This window comes from Thermobia domestica, chromosome 12 (assembly GCF_964235325.1).
Source record: "Thermobia domestica chromosome 12, izTheDome1.hap1.1, whole genome shotgun sequence".
Lineage (NCBI taxonomy): Eukaryota > Metazoa > Arthropoda > Insecta > Zygentoma > Lepismatidae > Thermobia > Thermobia domestica.
Genome location: NC_137465.1, coordinates 43,896,206 through 43,921,127, shown reverse-complemented (window position 1 = coordinate 43,921,127; position 24,922 = coordinate 43,896,206). Strand labels below are relative to the sequence as shown.

Below are 24,922 nucleotides of genomic sequence, written 5' to 3'. Positions count from 1 at the left end.
AACTTGGAGTTTGATGCCGTTATTTTGTATTTCTAATATAAGTCAAAAGTAATTATATAAATTGAGTTTACACAGTTGAGTCGTTTTCAGCCTTTACTAAAATTATCCTAAAATATTAAAAGGTTTGATTATAATCATTATTATTTAATGTTTTTCTCTCTCTTTTTGGTCAATATTGCTAAGCATATCATCATCATCATCATCATAGCTATCCTGTCACTATTGGCAGGTCACTTGCTGCAACTGAGAAGCTTCGATGTGGTCCTCAGCTAGTCTCTTCGTCTTGATGTAGCAATTTTCTGTTTTAATACCTTCCTTCAATTATTCTCCTTCACCCTCTCCCTCTCTTTCCTTCCACCATAACTTCTAACACATCCCTCATAATGCAGGTCTTACTCAGGCAATGTCCCAACCAGTTTCTCTTCCTCTTCCTCTTGTTAATTACATCTAAAATTCTTTTCTTCCCTACTGCTACTATTTCTAACACCTTCTCATTCGTTTTCTGTTCAACCCAGCTAATTATCTCACTTTTTCTCCATGCCCACGTTTCGAAAGCCTCCATTTTTTTTTCAGCGCTGGCTTTTGCGTAATGACCAAGACTAAGACTGGATATGCGAGATCAAGACAAAGACCAAGACCCGGGTCTTGGTCTTGGTCTTGCATTTGCTCATCACTTGTTATACTCAATCAATGCAGGGATGTATACCTACTTTTGGTCCGCCCTATATTAATAAAAGTAATGTATGTGAGATAATTTGGTTGGATTTTAGACCTAACAATAGAAGCTACAATAGTAGCAAGGGCGCCCATCAGGGGGGCAAGCTGGAGCGCTCGCCCCCCCCCCCAAGAGGAAATTATACTTGGCAATATCGAAAACCTAATAGAATTTTTACATTAGTTACAGCAAAATTTGAAACTATATTTGAAATGTCGCTTATACTTGCCGCTCCTTGGAAACCACAACATGGGCGCCCTTGAGTAGGCCTAAAGTAAGTACACAGTAAACTATGGCTCTTTGTTGCCGTGGTTGTATTAGATTTTGACACATATCTGGTGCTACTTTAACTCCATCAGATTTTGGAGTAAATTGTTAAAGTGATAGTGGCTCAATCAGCTACCTGACTTAGTCTTTATGGATTGAAATATATCAAGAAAAAGAGTACAAATATCAAAAACAGATGACAGCACTTCTGCTTATAAAAATGTCGGAAAATTCATGCAGTTAAACAACTATTCACGTAAAAGATTACATGAAATATTATTTAAATAGAAAAAATTGAGACATTAGAATATAAAAAAGCCAAATATGTAGATAATAAAGTTGAGACGTTAAAATACAATCAAGCCAATTTATTATACAGATAATAAAGTAGAATACAAACAAGCCAAAATATTATATACATATAATAAAGCTCAGACTTTAGAATCAAACAAGCCCAATGCCATACAGAGAATCAAGTTGAGGCATCTGAAATGGAAAGTGCGTAATACGCGTGGATTGCATATTAATCAAATAATGTAGAACATACAAATTTTAGTTTTAAAATATGGATATATACATTAACAATCTCTTTATTACAATACCAATGTCTGTGTAAATTTTCGCCTCTTGTTTTCCAACCAGTAGTTTAAAAAAAAAAAATTGAACAAGCGAATGTTCCTGTCATGTTTTGATTAACATGTTCAAGTTAGTAACTTCATAAAAACATTTACTCTTTGCGGCAATATAACACTATCGGAAAACAAAAAGAAAGTATACAAAATCCAAAAATTGAAAAAGCCAAAGAAATCGAAACATATCAAACGGTGTATTTTAACATGTCCAGATGCCCACAAACATATCAATCTTCAACACGTGACAGAACCCAAAGAGAGAAAAAAGATCGTTATTGGATATATTCACACATTGATATGTATATATATATATATATCTCATCAATCCGTTAAAGCTATAAGCGTATTTTAAATAGGTAAAAACGAAACAATGTTTGACACAGCCATGCTTTCGGGGCTAACATGCTTGATACATGTAACATTTGGTAATTATCACCACCTGTACTGGTTTTCGATGGTTTTGTGAAAAGTGATGGGTAACTATCACACTCGTAATGAGACATGTAAACGGGAAAAATCTCTTTCCAGCTGATACAATGCCACGATGGAAGAATTCGTACATATGAACCAGTATTGGATGTATGTATGTACTGTAACGTAACGAGCAGATACAACACATTCGGATTTTCCCAGCATTTGATTGATTTGGCATTATTGCAACTTGAATTTTGTAATGACGATAAGCAGAATGGAAACTCCACTTTCTGTATTTTGTTTTCAAATATCTTCGCTGATCACTTAAATAACTAATGGTATTACGCATTATAGCAGCATATATATATATATATATATATATATATATATATATATATATATATATATATATATATATAATGAAAATAAAAATATGAAGAATAAAAAATGATAGCTACCCTTAATGTTGGAGTATGAATTCACCTGCTCCTTCGTGATCACTGTAATCCCAAACAAAGGAAAATAAAAATACAATTTCTTGTTTAACGTCACACGTTTTTTTGTCTTTTAAGTTCAAGAAGATGAGGTTATGAAACTATTGGTGGAATGATAATGTGGAAGCAAACAGGAGAACCTTGAGGAAACTCATGGACACGATGCTGTCCACCATAAACTTACATGGTCTGGGATTGGAAGCTTTCAGTTTTACGTCCCACAATTATGACAACTAGACTAAAGTAGACGGTGATGGTGAGAAATGAATGCAATGGTGGAATGAATAAAGTGGGAGGAAACGGGAGAACTCCGAGAAAACACAAGAACACGGTGTTTATCCATCAGAAAGTCCACTTAGCGTGAGCTGGAATTAAGCCAGGGACCCCTCACACCAGAGATGAGCCTTCACTGAAGCATTGTTTTCTCCTCCTTCAAACAAAAGCCTCAAAGAAAGAACACGTCAGTTCACATGGAAATCTGGTAATTTATAAGGAAGATATAGTAGTTGGGCGTTTTCTTTTTCTCTCTTTCCGGTGGCGGCGGTGCTCAGTGGTAGAGCGTTCAACTCTAGTGTGGGGGGTTCCTGGTTCGATTTCCGCTCACGCCATGTGAACTTTGTGGTGGACAAATATCATATGCGTGGGTTTTCTCGGGGGTTCTCCCGTCTCTTCCCTCTTTCTACATTCCACCATTTCATTCATTTTTTTATCATTATCATCTCCTCTCCTTTAGCCTACAGAGCATGGCCGTGGGACGTAAAACTGATATATTTAATTTATTTTTCTCTTTTCTTTCTTTTTCTCTTTTCTTTCTTTTTCTTTAAAAAAGAATGGGATCATTCCACCTATTTCTTTCTGAATTGTTTCAATCCAAAGCAATAAGCCCAATTAGTAAACCTCAAAGAGAGCATAAGACATGTTTCATATAAATAAGGTAATTTTACTGAACACTTTTTCAAAGATGGGGGTTCAGCTATTGTCTCTGACTAATTCGAACCCCACAAAATAAGGATGTTACTTAATAGGGCCTTGTCACGCTACAAGAACTTGTAGCTGTCATTAAACAAAATGTTGAAACCCTAGCATATTTCACCATGTAAACATAGTCTTGAAAGGGACACACAACATTTTTTTTTCCATCTTGCAAGGAGCTGAACCATGTGCAACTTTCTATGACGTCTTGCTTGCTACCTGCTATAGCCCTCCCGCTGACAAAGGAAGAAACAGTTTCGCCGGCTTTGAAACATCGGATTCTTTTGGACCGGGAGGGGAAGTGCGCCAAAATACGCGTTTTTAATGAGGAGGTTCACTGTTTATCCACTAGAGTGCAGTGCATGCATGGGTGGAGATGCATTTCTTGCTTGGTTTATACATTGTTATATCACATTCTTTGTGGATCTCTCGTTACGTGGAAGTGTTTTCATAGCTTCTAGATTAAATTAAGCAAAAAAAATCAGGGCATACATTTTGTAAATTTACAAATCGAGACGAGAAAAGGTTTCCAAGAATCGAGGCGAGACGAGAAAGATTTCTTCGAGACTTGGGGACGATACGAGATTTCTACAAAATTTACAAGACGAGACGAGACATGGGATTCCTAAAGCGTGGGTTCACTGTATTTTCATCTCACATTATGAAACTACGATAGATTTCCAACCAACAGGGATCCAAAAATGGTAGAGGAGAGCGAAAATTGAACCCATTCTTCAAAAGCTGATTTTATTTATTTATTTAATTTTATTTATTTATTTATTTTGCTATTTCCTATGAATTTTGCTTTAATATCTGGCAACAGACAGCAGATGAATGGACAATATATTTTTTTATAAGAATCCCAATAGTTACGTATGGCTAGTTTTGAAGTTTAATGACATGTTTATTTTCTAAGACTGTAGGAAAGCGTACGCCAAGTTTCATTAAAATTGGAAATCTTTAACGAATGTTATAGTGAAACAAACACAGTGCGTCTTCAGTCAAAGGAATCGAAATCTTTCGACCTTTAACCCTGGATTACTAAATCTTTTTTGTTTGTTTGTTTCAACGTGGTTACTAAACATTCGTAAATTTTAATAGTCAAGTTTGTTTCTTTTGGTATTAGAATCTATATAATTATTTTTTAAAATCTGAAAATGTGTTTTGTAGAATTTTATAGACAACAAGATTATGTATATTCGGAACACTTTACTTTAAAAATATAAAAATTTATACATGTAAAAATCTATGTATACATATGTAACAGTTCCAAAAATGACGTCATAAGGGAAAATACATATATGAGCAAATTGTTTTATTAATATTACGACTGTATAATTAAAAATAATAATAACGAAGTAACCAGTAGACATAGCACTGTGCATATAAACTTAAAACGAAGTTACTAGGTGGATCGTTAAAAAGTGTCATCCATTTTTCTGTTTCTGTTCACAAATGTCAAACCTACTGTGCTTCGCCTTTCGTGAGGTGGTTGTGCACATTTTTCTGTGCACACAAATTCTGTACACATTTTTTTTACCTATACTGTACAAATGTACAGAGTTGGAGTCGTCCTTCAAATATCCAATATGTGAATGATTTGTCTTAAAGAAAAAAAATCACTTCACTCAGACCTTGTGAAGTTGTCAGCTTTCACAACACAGTATTTCTATTCAATACCAACTAAAGCAAATGAAATCAAGAAAATAGCATTCCTTTGATTTGTTGCAAACGTTATATCAATCTGTACATCCTTCAGGGCCCTCGACCCTTGTTCGTTCGGACAGTTAGCAGAAATTTTGTCCCTTCCTCCGCAATCTCCATTTTGAATCGTCTTCCATCCCCGCCTCGGAGTCCCAAGAGAGTTTCCTCGCTTATTTGGTTGAGTGGCTCCCGTGCGGGAGAGAGAAACTACAGTGTGCCAGTTTTCCTCAGCCTAGAAACTGCAGTAATTCGAAGTGATTGTAAGGAAATCAATGAAGAGGTTGTTACAGCAGACGAACAGAAACATATTGCTATTGCAGGAGGATCCCAAGACGGGAATGAACGGGAAGAGGGGGAGATTTATGTCTCTAAGTAGGAGGGAACCACGAAGATCTTTGGCTGCAAAGTATTTCTTTTTTCTGTCAGTAAACTTCATTGTTTCTCCCTCCTATATTCTTATATTTACGTAATTGTGCTTTTATATAGAGGAAATACAGCCACAAAGTTTTCAGACCGACTGACGGTGTCGTTGCTCGTGATTTCTAACTACGTACTTCCTCAAGGTGTCTGGCGACGAATATCCTTGTCGAAATGGCATCTATTCAATTCCTACGCAATTTCATAATTTTCACTAGGGATGTGCACGAGACAAGATTTGTGGCTGTCTCGTCTCGAAAATGTGTTGTAAAAGTGATGTCTCAACTCGAAAAATCTATATTTCTCTATTGAAAGAGCCGTGTCTCGACTCGAATTTTGTCAGGAAAATCCTGTCGCGACTCGTCTCGTGCGCATTCCTAATTTTCACACTTAAGAAAAGTCACTTGCTATGTAAATAACAGCAGAAATACGCGATAAAACATCACACCAATTGATATAAAACATTTTACCTTTCGCTTCTATTCTGCTGACAAAGTTACCAAAACATTTAGTTAGTTCGTTGGAATTTGGTGTTTCTTTTCAACATCGACACTATATGAGACGTGAACGTTGTTTAAGGTACCTAACTACTCTAATTTTAGGGCATCTGGGACCCCGTGTACCAAAGGAATGTGCGCTAGCCACTAAACCAGGTTAAAGGCCACTGCCAGATCACAATTAACCCTAGTTGTTTTCTGTGTCTTGTCATAGGACTAGTTCAGCCGTCAATTACACGTGAAATACATATTTGTTACATATTAATTACAGTAATTAATTTGTAAATTTCTGTCAGTAGTGCCACTTTATTCACCCCCAGTATCTTATTAGTGGAGGGGGCGGAGATTTTAGTCCAAAAATATTAAGTAATAGAGTTATTCCATCTGCTAAGACTTCCTACCTTCCTTATACATGCATACACAAACACACAGATACACACCATGATTATATTCCCAGGCTAAGGCAGATGGTGATGAAAACAATGAACAAAATTATGAATTGAAGAAAGTGGTAGGAAAACAGAACAACCCCGAGAAATCCAAAAGCACGGTGTTTGTCAATTTTTTTGTTTCACCTACAGAGTTGCGCCAGTTGTTTAGTATACCTTTAAAAGAATCATTGGGAGATTCAAGTATGGGATTTGTTTTTTTATTGCATTACATAAATCTTATTAATGTAGGAAAAATATTAATTTTATTGATGTAATTACATTACCACAGAAATAAGCAGGATTCATCATTCTAAATCAAATTAAAAGGTGCTATCATTTTGATTCCTGGTTGTTGCACTGTTTGCAAAAAATGAATCACACTGTCATTAACAGTGTGTTTCTAGAACACAAAAAGATGTATTCGTTTTGATTCCTGTTATTATGTTATTTATAAATAAATAAGAAATTAGATATCATTTATTGTTATTTATAAAAACAAACAACATGCTAAATTATTGTTTTGTTTATGAAAATCATGAAAATGATTAACGTCATAAATCATGAAAATATCAACTGCTTAAATCACTGGAAGGTACACATAATTGATTATCCTTCACAGAGGATAATATGTACAAAATTAATACATTTTGATATTAATAGATATATTCGTATATGACACAGAAACTGAAAATAAAGTTTGTGAACCTTATTTTATAAGACTTCAAAGATTTTTTTTAAAAAAAATCTTATTCATATGAGCAGTGGCGTATTTAGGAGGGGGCCTTCCGGGCTTAAGCCCCCCCCCCCGAAATCTTACTTACTATAGTAAAGTATATGAAATATCTTGCAGAATTTTCACATTTTCAGGCAAAGCCCCCCCCCCGAAAGTTAGCAAAGGCCTCCCCGAAACAAAATCGTAAATACGCCACTGCATATGAGAAAAGAATTGTATAAATTGAAGAAAAGATGAACTTGCATTGAACACAACTGAACATGTAACACATTTTGCTTATACAGTAATATCAATAATGTGTTGTATAGTATTTCACTTTAAATCCCTTTATATACGAATAATTCATACAGTCGGTTATTTTACCTTTCATGAAAGAGACAAAGCCTATAATGCAGTGGTATCAGTATTGAACATTCACTCATACGAGTAACATATGAATTTGTGCAAATGGGTGTATAATAATAATAACTCCCCGTCTGTAGCCATGGTTTCCAAAATAACACTTCATAGATAATAGCAATTGTAACGGAACTATTGTAATCTCTCAATTAGTTCCAATTTGATGTAGATGTATTATTATCTCCTAATCGTGTAAAGCATGAAGCCATCAATATATGTGCATGAACACGCAGTTAGGTTACCATATTTCTCGCATTGAATTTGACCTGTGCGAAGCTCGTAATATTATCAGCTCGGAAACACGTCCTACATTCATTGTTAACGTAATGCATTCGAAACGACAGTGTATTGTAAATAACGCAATAACAATGAATAATACGAATCATTATTCTTAAAAGTTTTAAATAACGTAAAAGCAAGGAATCGAAACAATGACACCTTTTATTTTCTAGTAAATAACGTTAATAACAATGAAAAATGTAAATCATACCTTTGAATTAAAAGAAACACGTATAATACGTTATAATTTCTTATGTATATTTTGTAACCTAACCCAACCTAATACAATGTGATACTTTATTGCAAACAGCGCAATAACAACGAACAATATAAATCCTTTTTCTTTTCTTTTTTTTTTTTTTAGTAATACAATAACAGAGGATAATATTAGTAGGTTCCTTTGTTTCGTAAATAAGGAAAAATAACAAATAACTTTTTTTTTTACATATTTGTAACAATAATAATGAGCATGTTTTTTTTATTTTTTATGTAAAGGGCAACCCAAATGAAATCGACCAATGATGATTGCTGACAAAATTTAGTTTATTATTATTATTATTATTATTATTATTATTATTATTATTATTATTATTATTATTATTATTATTATTATTATTATTTACTTAAGTTTGTACCACATTTAGGGAGTTGAAAACGGATATTCATTTATTTTTTAGCCGCACAAGTTTTGTCATAGCAGCCATTTTGTATAGGCGCATGCGCGTATTTTGCACTTTTCAGAAGATTTCGTTAAACGCTGTAACTTTTTAGGTTTTAAAGATAATGAGTTCAAACCAAACCCATATGAAAGATAATGGAATGGACAATGCTCTTGTTCTGTGCACATTGAGACGTACTTTAGAACGTCGAAAAAGGAAGTTCTGAACATTGAGGTTGGAAACGTAGAAATGATCATTTTGGAATGTAAATTGTGAAAAGAAATAAATGAGACTCACCTTCAATTTTTTTGTCTACATAGAGACTAGACAATAGACAACGTCCCAAACAAGTTTCAGATCTGAGAACCATATACTTGATTTTTTTGGAAATTTTTAAACATTCCGAATTTTCGAAAATCGTGTATTTTCACCATCAAATCTCTCAGGAAGGACACAAGTGAAAAATCTCAAATTTGCACAAAATAGACGATAGTTATGCAGTAAGAAGTGGGTAAAATTCCATCACTGACACTCGAGTAGTTTCTGAGTTATAAGGTTTTTCATTACTGGGATTTAATATCATGAAGCGCAATGAGGCGTGGATATAAACTTTGTAGCAAAATCAAAATAACACGATTGTAACGTTAAGTGAGTGAGGTGTGCATAATTTATGAATCATATCTTGTACAAAAAACGAAACGCATCTGTTATTTCTTTTCTGCCTATAGCGCTGCTGTTAAGACATCAGTGAGGTAAATAGCTATTTATTTGTGTAAGTTTCGCACTGATGTTGAAAATATGACCTGTAGGAATTGTGAACTCTGTGGGTGTGAGTTTCCGGAGAACCTTGGTGATTGGCACCCTCACTTTGTCATTCGTAGATAGTTCAAAAGAGCTTCTTGGGTCAAGGGGATGGAAAAAGTGATTTTAAAAAATCGTTATTTTTCTGGCTGATGTCTTCAATTCCCACAATCCACCATTTCTCTTCATAAATACAGGTTACGGTATTATCAGGTGCAAATGACAACATGCCATGTTCTGGAAGTACTGAAATCAGTAAATTCATCTGATTGTGAGTACTCATAATATCTGATTTGTGTTTGAGTCAGAGGTAAAATCTGTGTGATATGATCTGGTATTGATAATTCTTTTACAAGTAGCAAATCTAGAATATCTTGCTATTTGACTGCACTTCTTCTGATGAAAGTGAAGTAATATATCACTTTCTCAAAAATAAAAGTGAAGTACTATATCACAATTTATTTAATTGCATGCCTAAGATACTATATCAACACAAAACCTGTACATCTATTCAGGTCTTATAATCGCGAATTCCACATCACTGCAACAACTTATAGGCCTAACTCACAAACTACTCAATCTCAGTGGTGCAATTTTACTCACCTGTTACTGCACAACTATAACCTATTTTGTGCAAATTTGAGATTTTTCACTGTTCTTCCTGAGATATTTGATGGTGATGGTGAAAATACACGATTTTCGAAAATTCGCAATGTTTAAAATTTCCAAAAACTCAAGTATATAGTTCTCAGATCTGAAACTTGTTTGAGACGTTATTTACTATCCAGTATCTATGTAGACAAAGAATTGAAGGTGAATCTCATTTATTTTGTTTCAAATGTACATTCCAAAATGGCCACTTCTAGGTTTTCCAACCTCAATGTTCAGAACTTCCTTTTTCGACGTTCTAAAGTACGTCTTAATGTGCACAGAACAAAGAACATTGTCCGTTCCATTATCTTTCATATGGGTTTGGTTTGAACTCATTATCGTTAAAACTTAAAAAAGTTACAGCGTTTAACGGAATCCTCTGAGAAGTGCAAAATACGCACAAGCGCCTATACAAAATGACTGCTACAATGAAACCTGTGTGGCTAAAAAAAATAAATGAATACCGTTTTCAACTCTCTGAATGTGGTACAATGTTAGGTAAAAAAAAAAATTAAAATAAAGAAATTTTGTCAGCAACCTTTGACCTAGAAATTGGTCGATTTCGTTTGGATTGCCCCGTAATGCTATAGAAATTAAACTCACATCTTATCTATTGTGAATAAGGTAACAACAATTAATATAATTTCGTAATTTTTGTAGTAATGACTATTAACATTGATCATTTTCATGATTGTTTATAAACCAAACAATAATTCAGCTTGTTCTGTATTTTAATCAATAATAATGAATTATACCTAACTTCTTATTTAATTGTAAACAACGTAATAACAAGGAATCAAAACAATGATACCTTTTAATTTGATTTAGAGTGATGAATCCTGTTTATTTTTGTGGTAATATAATTACATGAATAAAATTAATAACGCATTTGGGACAGTGAGGTATTACTGGCCTAATGGAGCGTCAGAATATTATTATTGTTATTGTTTCCACGTTTTCTTATTCAAGTTCAATTGTGGATAGATTAGAGTTTAATGTACCTTTCAACAGTGAGGCTATATGAGACGTGGATCTACAGCTTAACGTGAGAAATCCAAACTACATGAGCTTCCGCCAGGAATCGAACCGTGATCTCCTGCTTAAGTTTAATTAGGTATGGAAAACAAAAGAATCCGTCAGCATTCTTAAGGATACTGGATTATGCACAGTACACCGCCGATATAACCAACTTTGATAAGATTCACACATCGGTAAGGTGCATTTAAAATCATTTTAAAAGTCAAATTTAGTGGTTTCGAACTTAATGCATGCTTTCCAACTGGTGTGTCGTGAATATGTCATACAGAAGATGAATAGATCTATGCCTTCATAAAAGACATTTTTTTATATATATATAAATCATTTAGTAATAAATTGAATTTTAATTTGGAGACATACTGTACTAGTCAATGATTGAAACGGCAGAAAAAAAAGAAAAGAAAAAGAAAAATGGTTATTTCTAATCTAAAGAAAGTATGTCGTGATATCATGGACGTACAATAAATGAAAACTCGTCAGTCGCAAACGTCTAATGGATATGTTGAATACGTATGCTTCCATTGTAACATTTACTAGAAAATTATCTTTGATTTCTGTTATCAATTACGATACAGTTCAGCTTCGTGTCAAAAACTGAATCAGTTTGAATGGAAATCTTTCTCAGGTAGGCCTTTTGTGTATACCAAAGATATCCTGAATATTTGAAGCTTATAAGTCAAAGATATCTACAGTGTTTGAAGGTTTTTCGTCAAAGATATCTAGAATATTTTAAGCTTTTGTATCAAAGATATCTAGAATATTTTAAGCTCTTGCGTCAAAGATATCTAGAATATTTTAAGATTTTAAGTCAAAGATATCTAAAATATTTGACGCTTTTCCATCAAAGATATCTAGAATATTTGAAGCTTTTCCATCAAAGATATCTAGAATATTTGAAGTTTTTTCATCAAAGATATCTAGAATATTTGAAGCTTTTCCATCAAAGATATCTAGAATACTTTTAGCTTTTGCATCAAAGATATCTAGAATATTTGAAGCTTTTCTGTCGAAGATATCTACAGTGTTTGAAGGCTTTTCGTCAAAGATATCTAGAATATTTTAAGCTTTTGTATCAAAGATATCTAGAATATTTTAAGCTCTTGCGTCAAAGATATGTAGAATATTTTAAGCTTTTAAGTCAAAGATATCTAAAATATTTGACGCTTTTCCATCAAAGGTATCTAGAATATTTGAAGCTTTTTCCATCAAAGATATCTAGAATATTTCAAGTTTTTTCATCAAAGATATGTAGAATATTTTAAGCTTTTGCGTCAAAGATCTCTAGAATATTTGAAGCTTTTCGATCGAAGATATCTAGAATATTTGATGCTTTTGCATCGAAGATATCTACAATATTTGAAGTTTTTGGGTCAAATAAAGTATTTTATTAATTGATTTTTATATGTCCTGCGTTCTTGTGTCACATCTAGGTTATGAATAACGGAGTCTTCTATGGAAGTGAGAATCGGGACTTGAATCAGACTGTTCCCCCACCACATTATCTCGACGCCATAAGAGCTGGATGATTATAGGATCATGCTATAGAACCCAACATGTACGCGATGCTTATATTTTGAATGCCTGTTTCGACTTCGATATTATAAGTTCAAATCAACTTTAATAAAAAGCTGAGTCCTGAAAAAGAACAAACAAACCAAAAATAAATAAATAAAAAAATAACATTAGAAAATGGGATCATGTCAAATTGGTTTGTTGTTCAGAACAATGAAAATCGAAATCTCTATAATAGCTACGAAATACCAGAACAAGAAACTTTTCAAATTGAATGCTATCCTTGGTAATCAAGACAATATAAAATAAAAGAATCTACATGTAATTTTTGTTTCGACGCATATAAATAAGAAGTTGTTTTCTCTCAATTGGAAAACTTTAGACAAAAAAACAAAAGAACTAACACAATTTTTCTTCAATTTATTTGTTTGCGTCAAGTTCATCATTGTTTTTTTTTTCTGTCAACATAAATAACATCAGAAGAACTTTGTGTATGTATGTGTAGTATGGTAATTTCATCCCCTGCTTACTTTGGGCAAATGTTAAAGCATATGTGGTAATTTATCTTCCAGTAAACAGACGCACGGGAAGGAAGTACATATATATATATATATATATATATATATATATATATATATATATATATATATATATATATATATATATATATATATATATCTTCCCGTGAAAAGTTTCTCCCGATTGACTGAATTGCATTTCTCCAGCGTCCCGTTTAATATAGTTCGTATGTAACTTGTCCTTCGAGACCTGTTCTTTTGCCTAATCTTCGTGCGCGGTGGTGGTCCCAGGAAGGAAACTAAATCAAACTGATGGTTACGATAGAATTTCATTTTCTGGAGGAAGGAGAGGGGGGGAAAGAGTTGGGGAGGGAAATGCATGTGAATGATAGTTCTCTCTATCTATCTCGTGGAGACTGTGTCTCCACGCTAAACATTCCTTTCTGAATCTTTCTATCTACGACAAAAGACTTAAACAAAAACTTCGGGAAACATCTGTGTCAACACTATCAAGGGGAACACGAGACAACTTTGCCCTGGAAACTTTTTTTCGGGGGGAGTCAGGACCTACACCCTTTTGCTAAGATAACAAACAAACGACAAAATACTGACATGATAAAAACTTTTCTGATTACTAGGAAAATATAACTAACTCCATGAATCAATAAACCGAAGATTTATGGTCTCTGATATAAATATCTATTACCTTAGTGCTTTATCAACTTATACTAAACTGAATTACAAATTAAATGGCTGACAAACAGCTAAAAAAAATAGTCCAAGAGTCTTTAAAAGTCTATCATTTCTTTTATGCAATTACTACTGTTGTTCACGAGACGAGATGAGATTAGAAATAAGGATTACTCATCCCGTCTCGTCTCGATTTTCGGAAAGCTATTTTGTTCTAGGTTTGTAAATTGATGCATATGATTTATGCCCTGTTTCTTTTTTCATCTAAAAGGTATCAAAATCTTTCCGTGTCACGAGAGGTCACGAAGAGTGTGATATAACAACATTTGGGAGTGATGGTGCCTCAGTGGTAAAGCGCTTATTTCTGGTGCGTGGGGTCCCTGGTTTGATCCCCAGTCAAGAAGGTTTGTGGCGGACAATATCGTGTCCGTGTGTTTTCTGGAAGTACTCCCGAATAGGGATGGCCACAAAGTTCCGGCTCCAGCGGAACCGGTTCCGGACCTGGATCCGAAAACCCGGTCCCAGAACCGGATCTTAGGAACCGGTTCCAGACCTGGATCCGAAAACCCGGTTCCAGAACCGGATCTTAGGAACCGGTTCCAGATCTGGATCCGAAAGCCTCCAAAGACCCATAAAGGAGGCACAATGTTCACCTTCAAAACAATGCAAAAAGGACCATGCGCTTGTGCCCTCCCCGCCCAGACCCGCTTGTGCCCCCAGAAAAAAAAATGGTCCACCAGTGGGTGTTTAGCCAAATGAGTTGGTCACTTTGCCTGTTTAGCCAATGAGTTAGCCAGTTACCCAATTTATTCAGTCAAATGAGAGAAGCGGCCGCCGCCTGGGCGCCTGCCTATCGCTTCCATCATTTCATCTAGCACACTGTTCACAGCCTGCCAGCAGCTCGGGTTTAGCGTAGGGATGGTTTTAAAGTTTCGGTTCCAGCGGAACCGGTTCTTGGAGATCTGGTTTTCAGAACCGGTTCCAGACGGACCCGAAAACCAGTTCCACCAGGAACCTGTTCTGGCCATCCCTACTCCCGAAGCCTAAAGGACATAATAGTGGGAAATAAACATTTAAACCATATTTATTATTAGACTATATTGTATAATAACTTACGTATCTTCAAACGATGCTAAATGCTTTACATTATTTTCGTATAATCATTTTGTCCATTTATAGTTTTTATATTATAAAGTGTGTAACACTGCAAAACAGTCTTTGAGTTTAAAGATTTTGAGTGAACTAGTGTTGGGTTACGAGATTCATGTCTTGATTTTGAAAATATACTTCTTATGCTAACTCGTCTCGTTTCGAGACAAGACTAGAAATTTCTCGTCTAGAAGGCAATGCCAGCAATTATACTTTTCGTTTAAGTGTTTGTTTGTGATGTCAATTATTAAGGTATGAGGAGGAAGATCAAGTATCTAAGTGTTAAACTATTTTTGTTTGTAGATAAAAGAGCAGGTATCTTCAGATTAGGATTGAGTAACTGCCAAGGCTACACCTTATTAAAATGGAAAAGATAAACTCTTTTGAGTCAGACTAATGTTGTATCTACGGTCGGTGTGATGGTAACACTTCCGACACCGCGGAACATACTATTATTTGTTCCGCTTTACTTCTAATTGAAGATAAACAAAAGTATTCTTACCCTTCCGCTGTTGAAAAAGGGAATTTTGGGGCCGACTACAAGCATTGGAAAGCCAAAAGCAAATCAGCGTGCTATACTTGGACATGGTTTTGTTTATCATGATTTAGAGCTAACAAGGGAAGTATGCAAATCGTGACAGCTAGATATTTATGAAACTTAGTACCCTGACTAATTGTGCATCGCTAATCACCGTGGTGATATTCATTAAGTGCGGAAATGCCTAGTTTACCTCCTGTGTATAATACATATACCAAGCAGTGACCGGGTGAGGCTGTGCCAAGTTATACCCCCAAAACGCCGGGAAAAGGCAGAAAATGAAAAATGTGTGAAGGTAACCTGATACCTACGGGAGGGGAACACCTACCCAAGAACACGGCAATAGTATCACACATGCAGTATTGCCATCACAACACAAATGTTAAGTTTTTTTTTTTTATATATAACTTATATCATTTTATGGCATTAAAACAAATGGCATAAAACGTAAAAGAAAATAATCAAAAGCTGGGTTATCAGTGTTGCGAAATACGGGAGATATGGGGCTCTAAACCTAAGAGATTATGTGGTCCCTACAATGAAACGAACAAATGTACAACAACAACAAGACTGCAGAAGGAATAAATGTACACTAGAGAGTGAACCATAGCATGTATAGCATAGAGTGACTAATGAGATTGATACATCACATCGAGTGTGCAGCTAGGGCGAGAAATGTACGCATTTTGCAATACTATCTATGGCTTTTCTGTTGTATGTATTGGTGTACTATGTTAAAATATTTTGTGCCTGTATATTGCTGGTAACCTGTAAGCAGTGTGTTTTGTCTTCATCTCTGTCTCACATGCTAACGTTTCCTATACTCTCAACTGACACCTATTATGGGCCTTTCATCTTGCGAATTTTTCTTGTCACAGTTTTGTTACCTTTTGTGCCACAGTTTTTCCGTACTCTTTTTAGGCACTAGGCCGCCATTTCTGTAGTTTGGAAAACACGCAGGATTTTATGCAGTGTTACAGCCCAAAGACAGCTTTTGCTTATTTTCTTTCACGTTTTATGCCATTTGTTTTAATGCCATAAAATTATATACGTTCTATTTGAAAAACTTAGAGTTTGTGTTGGGATGGCAACACTGCTTGTTTAAAGCTACTGCCGTGTTTTTGGTCACGTGCCCCCCTCCCGTAGGTATCAGATTATCTGCACACATTTTTCATTTTCTGTCCTTTTCGGGCGTTTTCGGCGTATAACTAGGCACAACCTCACCTAATCACTGCTTGGTATATGTATTATACACAGCGGGCAAACAAGGCATTTCCGCATTGAGTGACTATCACCACGATGATTAGTGATGCACAATTAGTCATGGTACCAATTTTCATAAACATCTAGTTGTCACGGTTCGCATACGCATAAGTCCAAACAGAACAAAATATACGCTGCTGTCAGTACGATGTTCTGACTGCCTATATTCTGCCTTAGATATTATTTCGCTACAGGTTGATTGAATTACATTGTGGATAAGAGCAGAATGAGAATTAAACCAGTTCCCACCGGGGAGCCAACCCTTATCGGCCAGCTGGTACGTAGTCGAGTTACCGACCACATCTAGAGTTGCCTATTAAACAAGATTTGACGATGTCTCATCTCGAAAAGATGTGAAAGTGACGTATTTGCTTCTAAGTGTATATATTTCTATTGGAAGAATTCTGCCTCGTGACTATCTTGCATTAGACACCAACAGTAATCTGCCAACATAAACTGGTTCCATCGACTCTGATATTTCATTTCCAGCGGTGGCTCAGTGGTAGAGCGTTCACCTCTGGTGCTTGGGGTCCCGGGTTCAAACCCTGCTCCCGCAAAGTGAACTTTGTGGTGGACAAACACCGTGTGCGGGGGTTTTCTCGGGGTTCTACCGTTTCCTCCCACTTTCTTCATTCCACCATTGCATTCATCTCTCAACATCACCGTCTCCTTTAGCCTAATCGGCATAACCGTGGGACGTAAAACTCAAAAAATTTCATTTCATTTCACTTCATTTGCATTTCTTTAATGTTTCGATACAATTTCTCTGCCTATTCTTTGCTTAATGCTAAGTTTAGTGGAAAGTAGAAAGTGAAGTAAATGCAACTTCAAACTCATGCAAGGGCGCCGATCCTAGCTCATGTGGGTACCCTCATTGCATTTATGAATATACAAAATTTGGCATAATTTGAATGCAATTTGTCTTAAAATCCTCATATAGATGTCTTCTGTATCTGAATGCTCCCCCCCCCCAAATTTACAGAGAAATCGGAGTCATTGGACTCATGTGATATCTCAGTGCATGCACTTCCTGAGCGTTGTTTTCACAATCTCGTGGATAAATCTAATTACATCACTGCAACTTAAGCCTGGTGTTTATTATAATAGATGCATTCAACTTTATACGATGCACGAGAATATCGAAGTTTTATTTTTCAAGATAAATAGACTTAATTTTCTTATCTTCTCCCCTCAACCCTCGCACCCGTTTTTAGGGATATTTTCTTCATTCATTTAATTTTATTTGAACTAGAAACATTCTTTTTTAAGGAGTTTGGTTTACAACCAAAACTCCTTCATACATTTATGCTGTCTCTCCCTGTTCGTGTCCGTCCGAGTTTTATCCTATCTGCCCATGTTTGTGTCCGTCCGAGATTTACTCTGTTCGTTTTTATGTTCGTCCGAGAGACAAAACATCAAGAAATACTTGATGGATCACCATCAATTTTGACCATAATGTAGAGGGTGGAAAGTTCAGAATAGAGTTCCTTGATGGAGGTGATCCACCCTTGCTCCTTGGTACTATGCAACCCAGTTGTACTTATACGTTAGATTGGTTGCATAACATTAGATTACAATCCTTTAACGCTACGAACATTAGAAGAGTAAGCAAGAAACACGTCACAATTCATTTTTACACTCGAACAAGATGGTTTACCATGGTAATGTAGAAGGCAAACTCAGTAACATTACCGTAAGAAAAAGAAATTTTAATGGATCAAAATGCTTTGAAGAAACAGAATACATTTCAGAAGAAGACTGTAATAATGCTTTACGATATGTCCACGCTATGAGATATTTTACGGAAGGGGAAGAGAAAAATAATAAAAGGATGTATCACAACTCCACCCTCTACTTTGCTTTGACCAAACTTAAGTAGATTCTAGTCTCTGTGATAGGGGAAGAAGGCAAGAATTGTAACGACCCTAAGTAGCAATTTCTTCTTATCATACTTTCAAAAATTTACATACATTTTTCCAACAACTTTCTTCATTACATCATACTGAAAAATTAAGGATCATTTTTTTTTTTTTTACTTTTTTATTATTGTTATTTCAAGAAGCATTAGCCTTTTATAAAGGCACTTAAACTAACCCTACCAGTACTGATAACAGGGGAAACACAAATGTAAATGATGATATATGCATGTCCAGAAGTAGTGGGTTTAATCTACCACCCTTCCTAGTATCTCACATTAGACATTACTTGGATGGAATTTCGGGGGGGGGATATAGTGGGGGGAGGAAATAACATTCTTTGATCCAAATGACCAAGAAGCCAGGCTATCGTCGTAAATCATATATATATATAAACCTCGGATCATGGACTTGCAGACGGGAAATTGACATTGGAGAAGTACCTACAAGCTGATGTATTTTTCCTACTCAGACAGATGCTAGTGAAGATCAGTTTTCGTCGTATTGATATGCGAAGTTATCAAATTCTCATTGGTCTGCTCGATGTTTTTTGAAGGGGGGAGAAGAAGATGGAGAAAGAGATGATGGCACTTCCCCTGCCTGCACTAAATTGAACCAATAATAAAACTCGAAGATAATTTTCGCCCACTTCGCCAAACGACCAGGCGTTGCCTCTTATACCAGATAAAATTCCTTTTTTCATTTCCGGTTTCAATGGTTTTTTCACACGCGTCTTGTCATCTCTGAGGCTTGAAATTGTAGTGAAGTCGTAAAAGTTTCTTTCTTGTTTTTTTAACAAATAATAAAAACGAACATTGTTAGATATCGCAAAATGGCCATTACAAGTCCCGACCGACGCCCACTTGTTATCTTCTTCTTGTAGAGAGTGGCGTTTCGCTCTTTAGTTCTTCTCTTCATCCACTTTTTTCTATCTCACACGTCACAAGATAGATCTTGTAACTTGTTCGAGACTGACGGACTATGTAAACAAACATTTTTACCTCATCTCGGTTACAGAAAGAAAAATTAAGTACCAATGATCACAATCTATGCTGTGATAAAGTATACACAAGCACAACTACTGTCTCCGTCTTCGCAATTGAAAGTCGCCCGTAAGAGAGGAGGTTTTGATCTGCCTTTGAATTTCCTTTTAAACTTCCAAACTATGCTATGTGTAAATATATATTTACACTGTCTGTCTGTGGACTGATAACAGACCAAAAACGATACAAAAAAAAGTTTATCTAATGTGAATTCAGTGTACAGTTTCAATCTATCTAGTAAGAAACAGTTTCTTTAATATGGATTGAGTACACACTGTAAAAAAAATCATAGGTAAATTTACAAAAAGACGGTAGCAATCTGTTTGCCGAATTTCTATGTAAATCAATTTACATTTATAAAGTAAAATTACCTATGAAATGGTGTAAAATTATATTTTTATCAATAAAAATGTCATATTTTCTTATAAATTTACTGTAAATTTGTAAAAAAAAAAAAGCAAATTTTGTAATTTAATCTAAGGAAATGTATATCAACTTACAAAATGAAGGGTAAATGATTTTACATTGATGTTTGGTAATTTAATTACAGATTTTTTTTTTCAGTGTATAGTTTCAATCTTTGTCTAGCAAGAAACAGTTTATTTGAGATCGATCCGGTGAACTAGTTCGCTCTCTATCTCGATCACTTTATTAAATCCGGAACTATCAAGAATGTGTCACTTTTGGTTTCAAAATTGATCTATGTACAGCAAAAACCGTTAAGAAATACCAATAAACCGTTTCTATTTTTCTATTGAAATCGGAACTGATAAAGATTTGTTATTTCTATTGTGCCTTTTCTTTAGTAATCCATGCAATAAGCCATGTTTACACGAAGAAGCTCCAGCAACATAATGCATATAACCTCAACAGAACATAACACATTCAGAGCAATGCATTTAGAACTAGCTCAGGAGAGTAATGCTCCCGGAAGCAGGAACGAAAAACACAGTTGTGATTGGTTGGCGTTATCCATTTCTTGCTACGTTGCATTCAAATAGCAAAAATTAAACGATTGTTGTTATCGGTTTTCGTGGCCGAGTGGGCTAGTGCTATATGCTAGTAACGAAAATCTCTTTTGGCGTGAGTTCAAACCCAGTCCGAGGAAAGTTTTTTTAAACATTTTCATAACACTTTTTAAATTAAAATAATACTCAAAAAAGTGATTTACTTGGTTTTGTGCAGATAAGTAGTAGTAGTAGTATTAGGAACGGGTTAGAAGCCCCGCAGGGCTCGTTTTGTTCCCCTTGTACTCCATGATATAAATTTTGTGACCAACTTAAAACAACTGGCTAGGATAGCGCGTAAAACAGCTGGCTAGAGTAGCGCGCGAAAGAACGTACTTTGGGGAGCATTACTTTCCCGAGCGGGTCGTATGCATTTATACAAAACATAAAAAAAGGAAAACCTCTCTTACCTTCATTGACTTCGTCCATGGCTATTCCGAGATGAATCACGGACAGTACCATGATTATCACAGAAGCTGTTAAACCAGTTCTTGTGAGTCCACAGTTCGCCATTTCTGAGCGTATCACACACTGCACGACACCGGTACGCGACGCAATCCACACTGACCACTTCCTGCAATGAACACAGAAGAAGACCAAATTATAATAGGTGCACTACATTCGCTATACTCTATATTTACATTATAAAACGATAAGCTAAAAGGAAAAAATGGATTTATGAGACTTTTTTTTCCCTGAAACGCTAATTGTTAATTCGTTGGTTTATTGTTCCAAGAATTAGTTCGGCCTAACTGTAATAAACAATAAAATACCAAATATACACTCCAACATCGTTCTTGATCGCGCTTGTTGGTTGCCGTAGGAGACAGCATGCTCTAACTCGGCACTATAGGTAAAAACGAGAACACTTTTAGGCACTAAAATACTCGACAAATCTGTTAATGGCATAGCGAGAAACATAGTTTAAGATTATCCGTGGATGAAAGGGAGGGGAGGGGGTAAAGGGCAAGATTATCCATCGACATGAGCGAAGATTCACATTTTTCATGTGTTATACTAATGATTATCTATATCTATCTATCTATATATATATATATATATATATATATATATATATATATATATATATATATATATATATATATACCGTATATAATAATAACATTATCTATGATTGTGCTAAGTTGCATTTCATTATCTCCTTTCACTTATGAAAAACAAGCAATTAGAAAAATGGTGAATTTTGTAGTAAGTCAGGCTCTTAAGCACTCTGAATATATTGTGAGTGCGGAATTTCTGTGGTAGCGTTTCAGTATCAACATGCACGGCAGTGCATGGCAGCCAAGTTCCGCGGAGAAAATGAAAACTGGCCTGCACTGCCGTAAGCATATTATACACGAACAAGAGTTTTGGGTAAAATCGCCGATTTCGAGGCTTCGTAAAAACGATTCTATTAAGGGTAGAAACATGAAATTAAGAATAAAAGGAGATATCCGAGAGATGTACTCATATGCCAAATCTCACATTCCTATCTTCAACCATGTTTGAGTACTGGGCCCCCAAAATATGCATTTTTCAGGCTCACTGACTCACTCATCAAATTGATTAGGTACTTCCCAATTAGATAGAAAAGTAAAACGTTGCATAAAGGTACCCTATAACGACTTGAGTACGGAAAAAGTCCGAAATCTGAGGAATGTTCTATGGGAAATTTTTTATGGGCAAAAAACTGTCCTTAGCCAGGAAAATAATTGTTTCACTCACTCACTCATCAAACTGATTAGGTACTTCCCAATGAGATAGAGACGTGAAACTGAGCACAAAGGTATCTTATAATAACTTGAGTATGGGAAAAGTCCGAAATTTGAGAAATGTTCTATGGGAAAGTTTTTATAGGCAAAAAACTGTCCTTAGTCAGGAAAATAATCGTTTCACTCACTCACTCATCAAATTGATTAGGTATTTCCCAATGAGATAGAAACTTTGCATAAAGGTACCCTATACCGACTTGAGTATGGAAAAAGTCCAAAATCTGAGGAATGTCCTATGGGAAAGTTTTTATGGGCAAAAAACTGTCCTTAGCCATGAAAAAAATCGTTTTACTCACTCACTCATCAAATTGATTAGGTACTTCCCAATGAGACAGAGACGTGAAACTGAGCACAAAGGTATCTTATAATGACTTTAGTATGGGAAAAGTCCGAAATATGAGGAATGTCCTATGGGAAAGTTTTTATAGGCAAAAAACTGTCCTTAGTCAGGAAAAAAATCGTTTCATTCACTCACTCATCAAATTGATTAGGTATTTCCCAATGAGATAGAAACTTGAAACTTTGCATAAAGGTACCCTATACCGACTTGAGTATGGAAAAAGTCCGAAATCTGAGGAATGTCCTATGGGAAAGTTTTTATAGGCAAAAAACTATCCTTAGCCAAGAAAATAATCGTTTCACTCACTCACTCATCAAATTGATTAGGTATTTCCCAATGAGATAGAAACTTGAAACTTTGCATAAAGGTACCCTATAACGACTTGAGTATGGAAAAAGTCCAAAATCTGAGGAATGTCCTATGGGAAATTTTTATGGGCAAAAAACTGTCCTTAGTCAGGAAAGAAATCGTTTCATTCACTCACTCATCAAATTGATTAGGTATTTCCCAATGAGATAGAAACTTGAAACTTTGCATAGAGGTACCCTATAACGACTTGAGTATGGGAAAAGTCCAAAATCTGAGGAATGTCCTATGGAAAAGTTTTTATGGGCAAAAAACTGTCCTTAGTCAGGAAAAAAATCGTTTCACTCACTCACTCATCAAATTGATTAGGTATTTCCCAATGAGATAGAAACTTGAAACTTTGCATAAAGGTACCCTATAACGACTTGAGTATGGGAAAAGTCCGAAATATGAGGAATGTCCTATGGGAAAGTTTTTATAGGCAAAAAAACTATCCTTAGCCAAGAAAATAATCGTTTCACTCACTCACTCATCAAATTGATTAGGTATTTCCCAATGAGATAGAAACTTGAAACTTTGCATAAAGGTACCCTATAACGACTTGAGTATGGGAAAAGTCCGAAGTATGAGGAATGTCCTATGGGAAATTTTTCATGGGCAAAAAACTGTCCTTAGTCAGGAAAAAAATCGTTTCACTCACTCACTCATCAAATTGATTAGGTATTTCCCAATGAGATAGAAACTTTGCATAAAGGTACCCTATAACGACTTGAGTATGGAAAAAGTCCGAAATCTGAGGAATGTCCTATGGGAAAGTTTTTATAGGCAAAAAACTGTCCTTAGCCAGGAAAATAATCGTTTCACTCACTCACTCATCAAATTGATTAGGTATTTCCCAATGAGATAGAAACTTTGCATAAAGGTACCCTATAATAACATGAGTATGCAAAAAATCTGAAATATAAGGAATGTGCTATGGGAAATTTTTATGGGTGAAAACTGTCCTTAGTCAAGCGGAAATCGGTTCACTCACTCGCTCATCCCATTGATTTCGCACTTCCCAATGAGATAAGACGTGAAACTCTGCATAAAGATATCCTATAATGACCTGAGTATGGAAAAAGTCCGAAATGTGACCGATGTGCTGTGGGAAATTTTTTATTGGCGAAAAATTGTCCGTAGCCATTAGGTACTTCCCAATGAGATGAAGATATGAATGTCTACACGAAGGTAGCTTATAATGGCTTGAATATGAAAAATGTCCGAAATTTAAGGAATATGCTATGGAATTTTCTATGGGCGAAAAACTGTCCTTACTCAAACAGAGATCGGTTCATTTCCTCACTCATCATTGATTAAGTGCTTCCAAATGAGATAGAGAATTGAAACTCTGCATAATGGTACCCACCTTATGTAATGACTTGTGTAAGTAAAGGTTCCAAATTTAAGGAATGTACTACGGGAATTTTTATGGGCGAGAAATTGTCCATAGCCATTAGGTACTTCTTAATGAGATAAAGATGCAAAACTCTTCATAAAGGTACCCTATAACGGCTTGAAAATGAAATTTGAGGAATTTTGCTATGAAAAATTTTTCATTGGCAAAAAAAACAGTCCTTACAATCAGAAATCGGGAACGATTCCGCTATTGAACACATCATGTGCATTGTGCATAGTGATAATGTTGTCAATCATCTGAGTGGTCGAGTTGGTGCCCTCCTCGCTGGTCTATTGGCTATCACGTGCGCCTTTGGTGTATATGGGT

General features: G+C 35.3%; 1 long non-coding RNA gene across 1 annotated transcript in view; it reads right to left on the bottom strand.

Annotated features, from left to right (window-relative positions):
* Positions 1-1,439: 1,439 nt before the first annotated feature.
* LOC145666440 (uncharacterized) overlaps positions 1,440-24,922 on the bottom strand; it is a 399,556-nt gene continuing 376,073 nt past the window's right edge. The window contains exons 4-5 of the long non-coding RNA XR_014127744.1: positions 21,150-21,313; positions 1,440-1,468 (exon numbers count right to left, since the gene is read on the bottom strand). This is a non-coding gene — a long non-coding RNA (uncharacterized LOC145666440). The remainder of the gene's footprint in view (positions 1,469-21,149; positions 21,314-24,922) is intronic.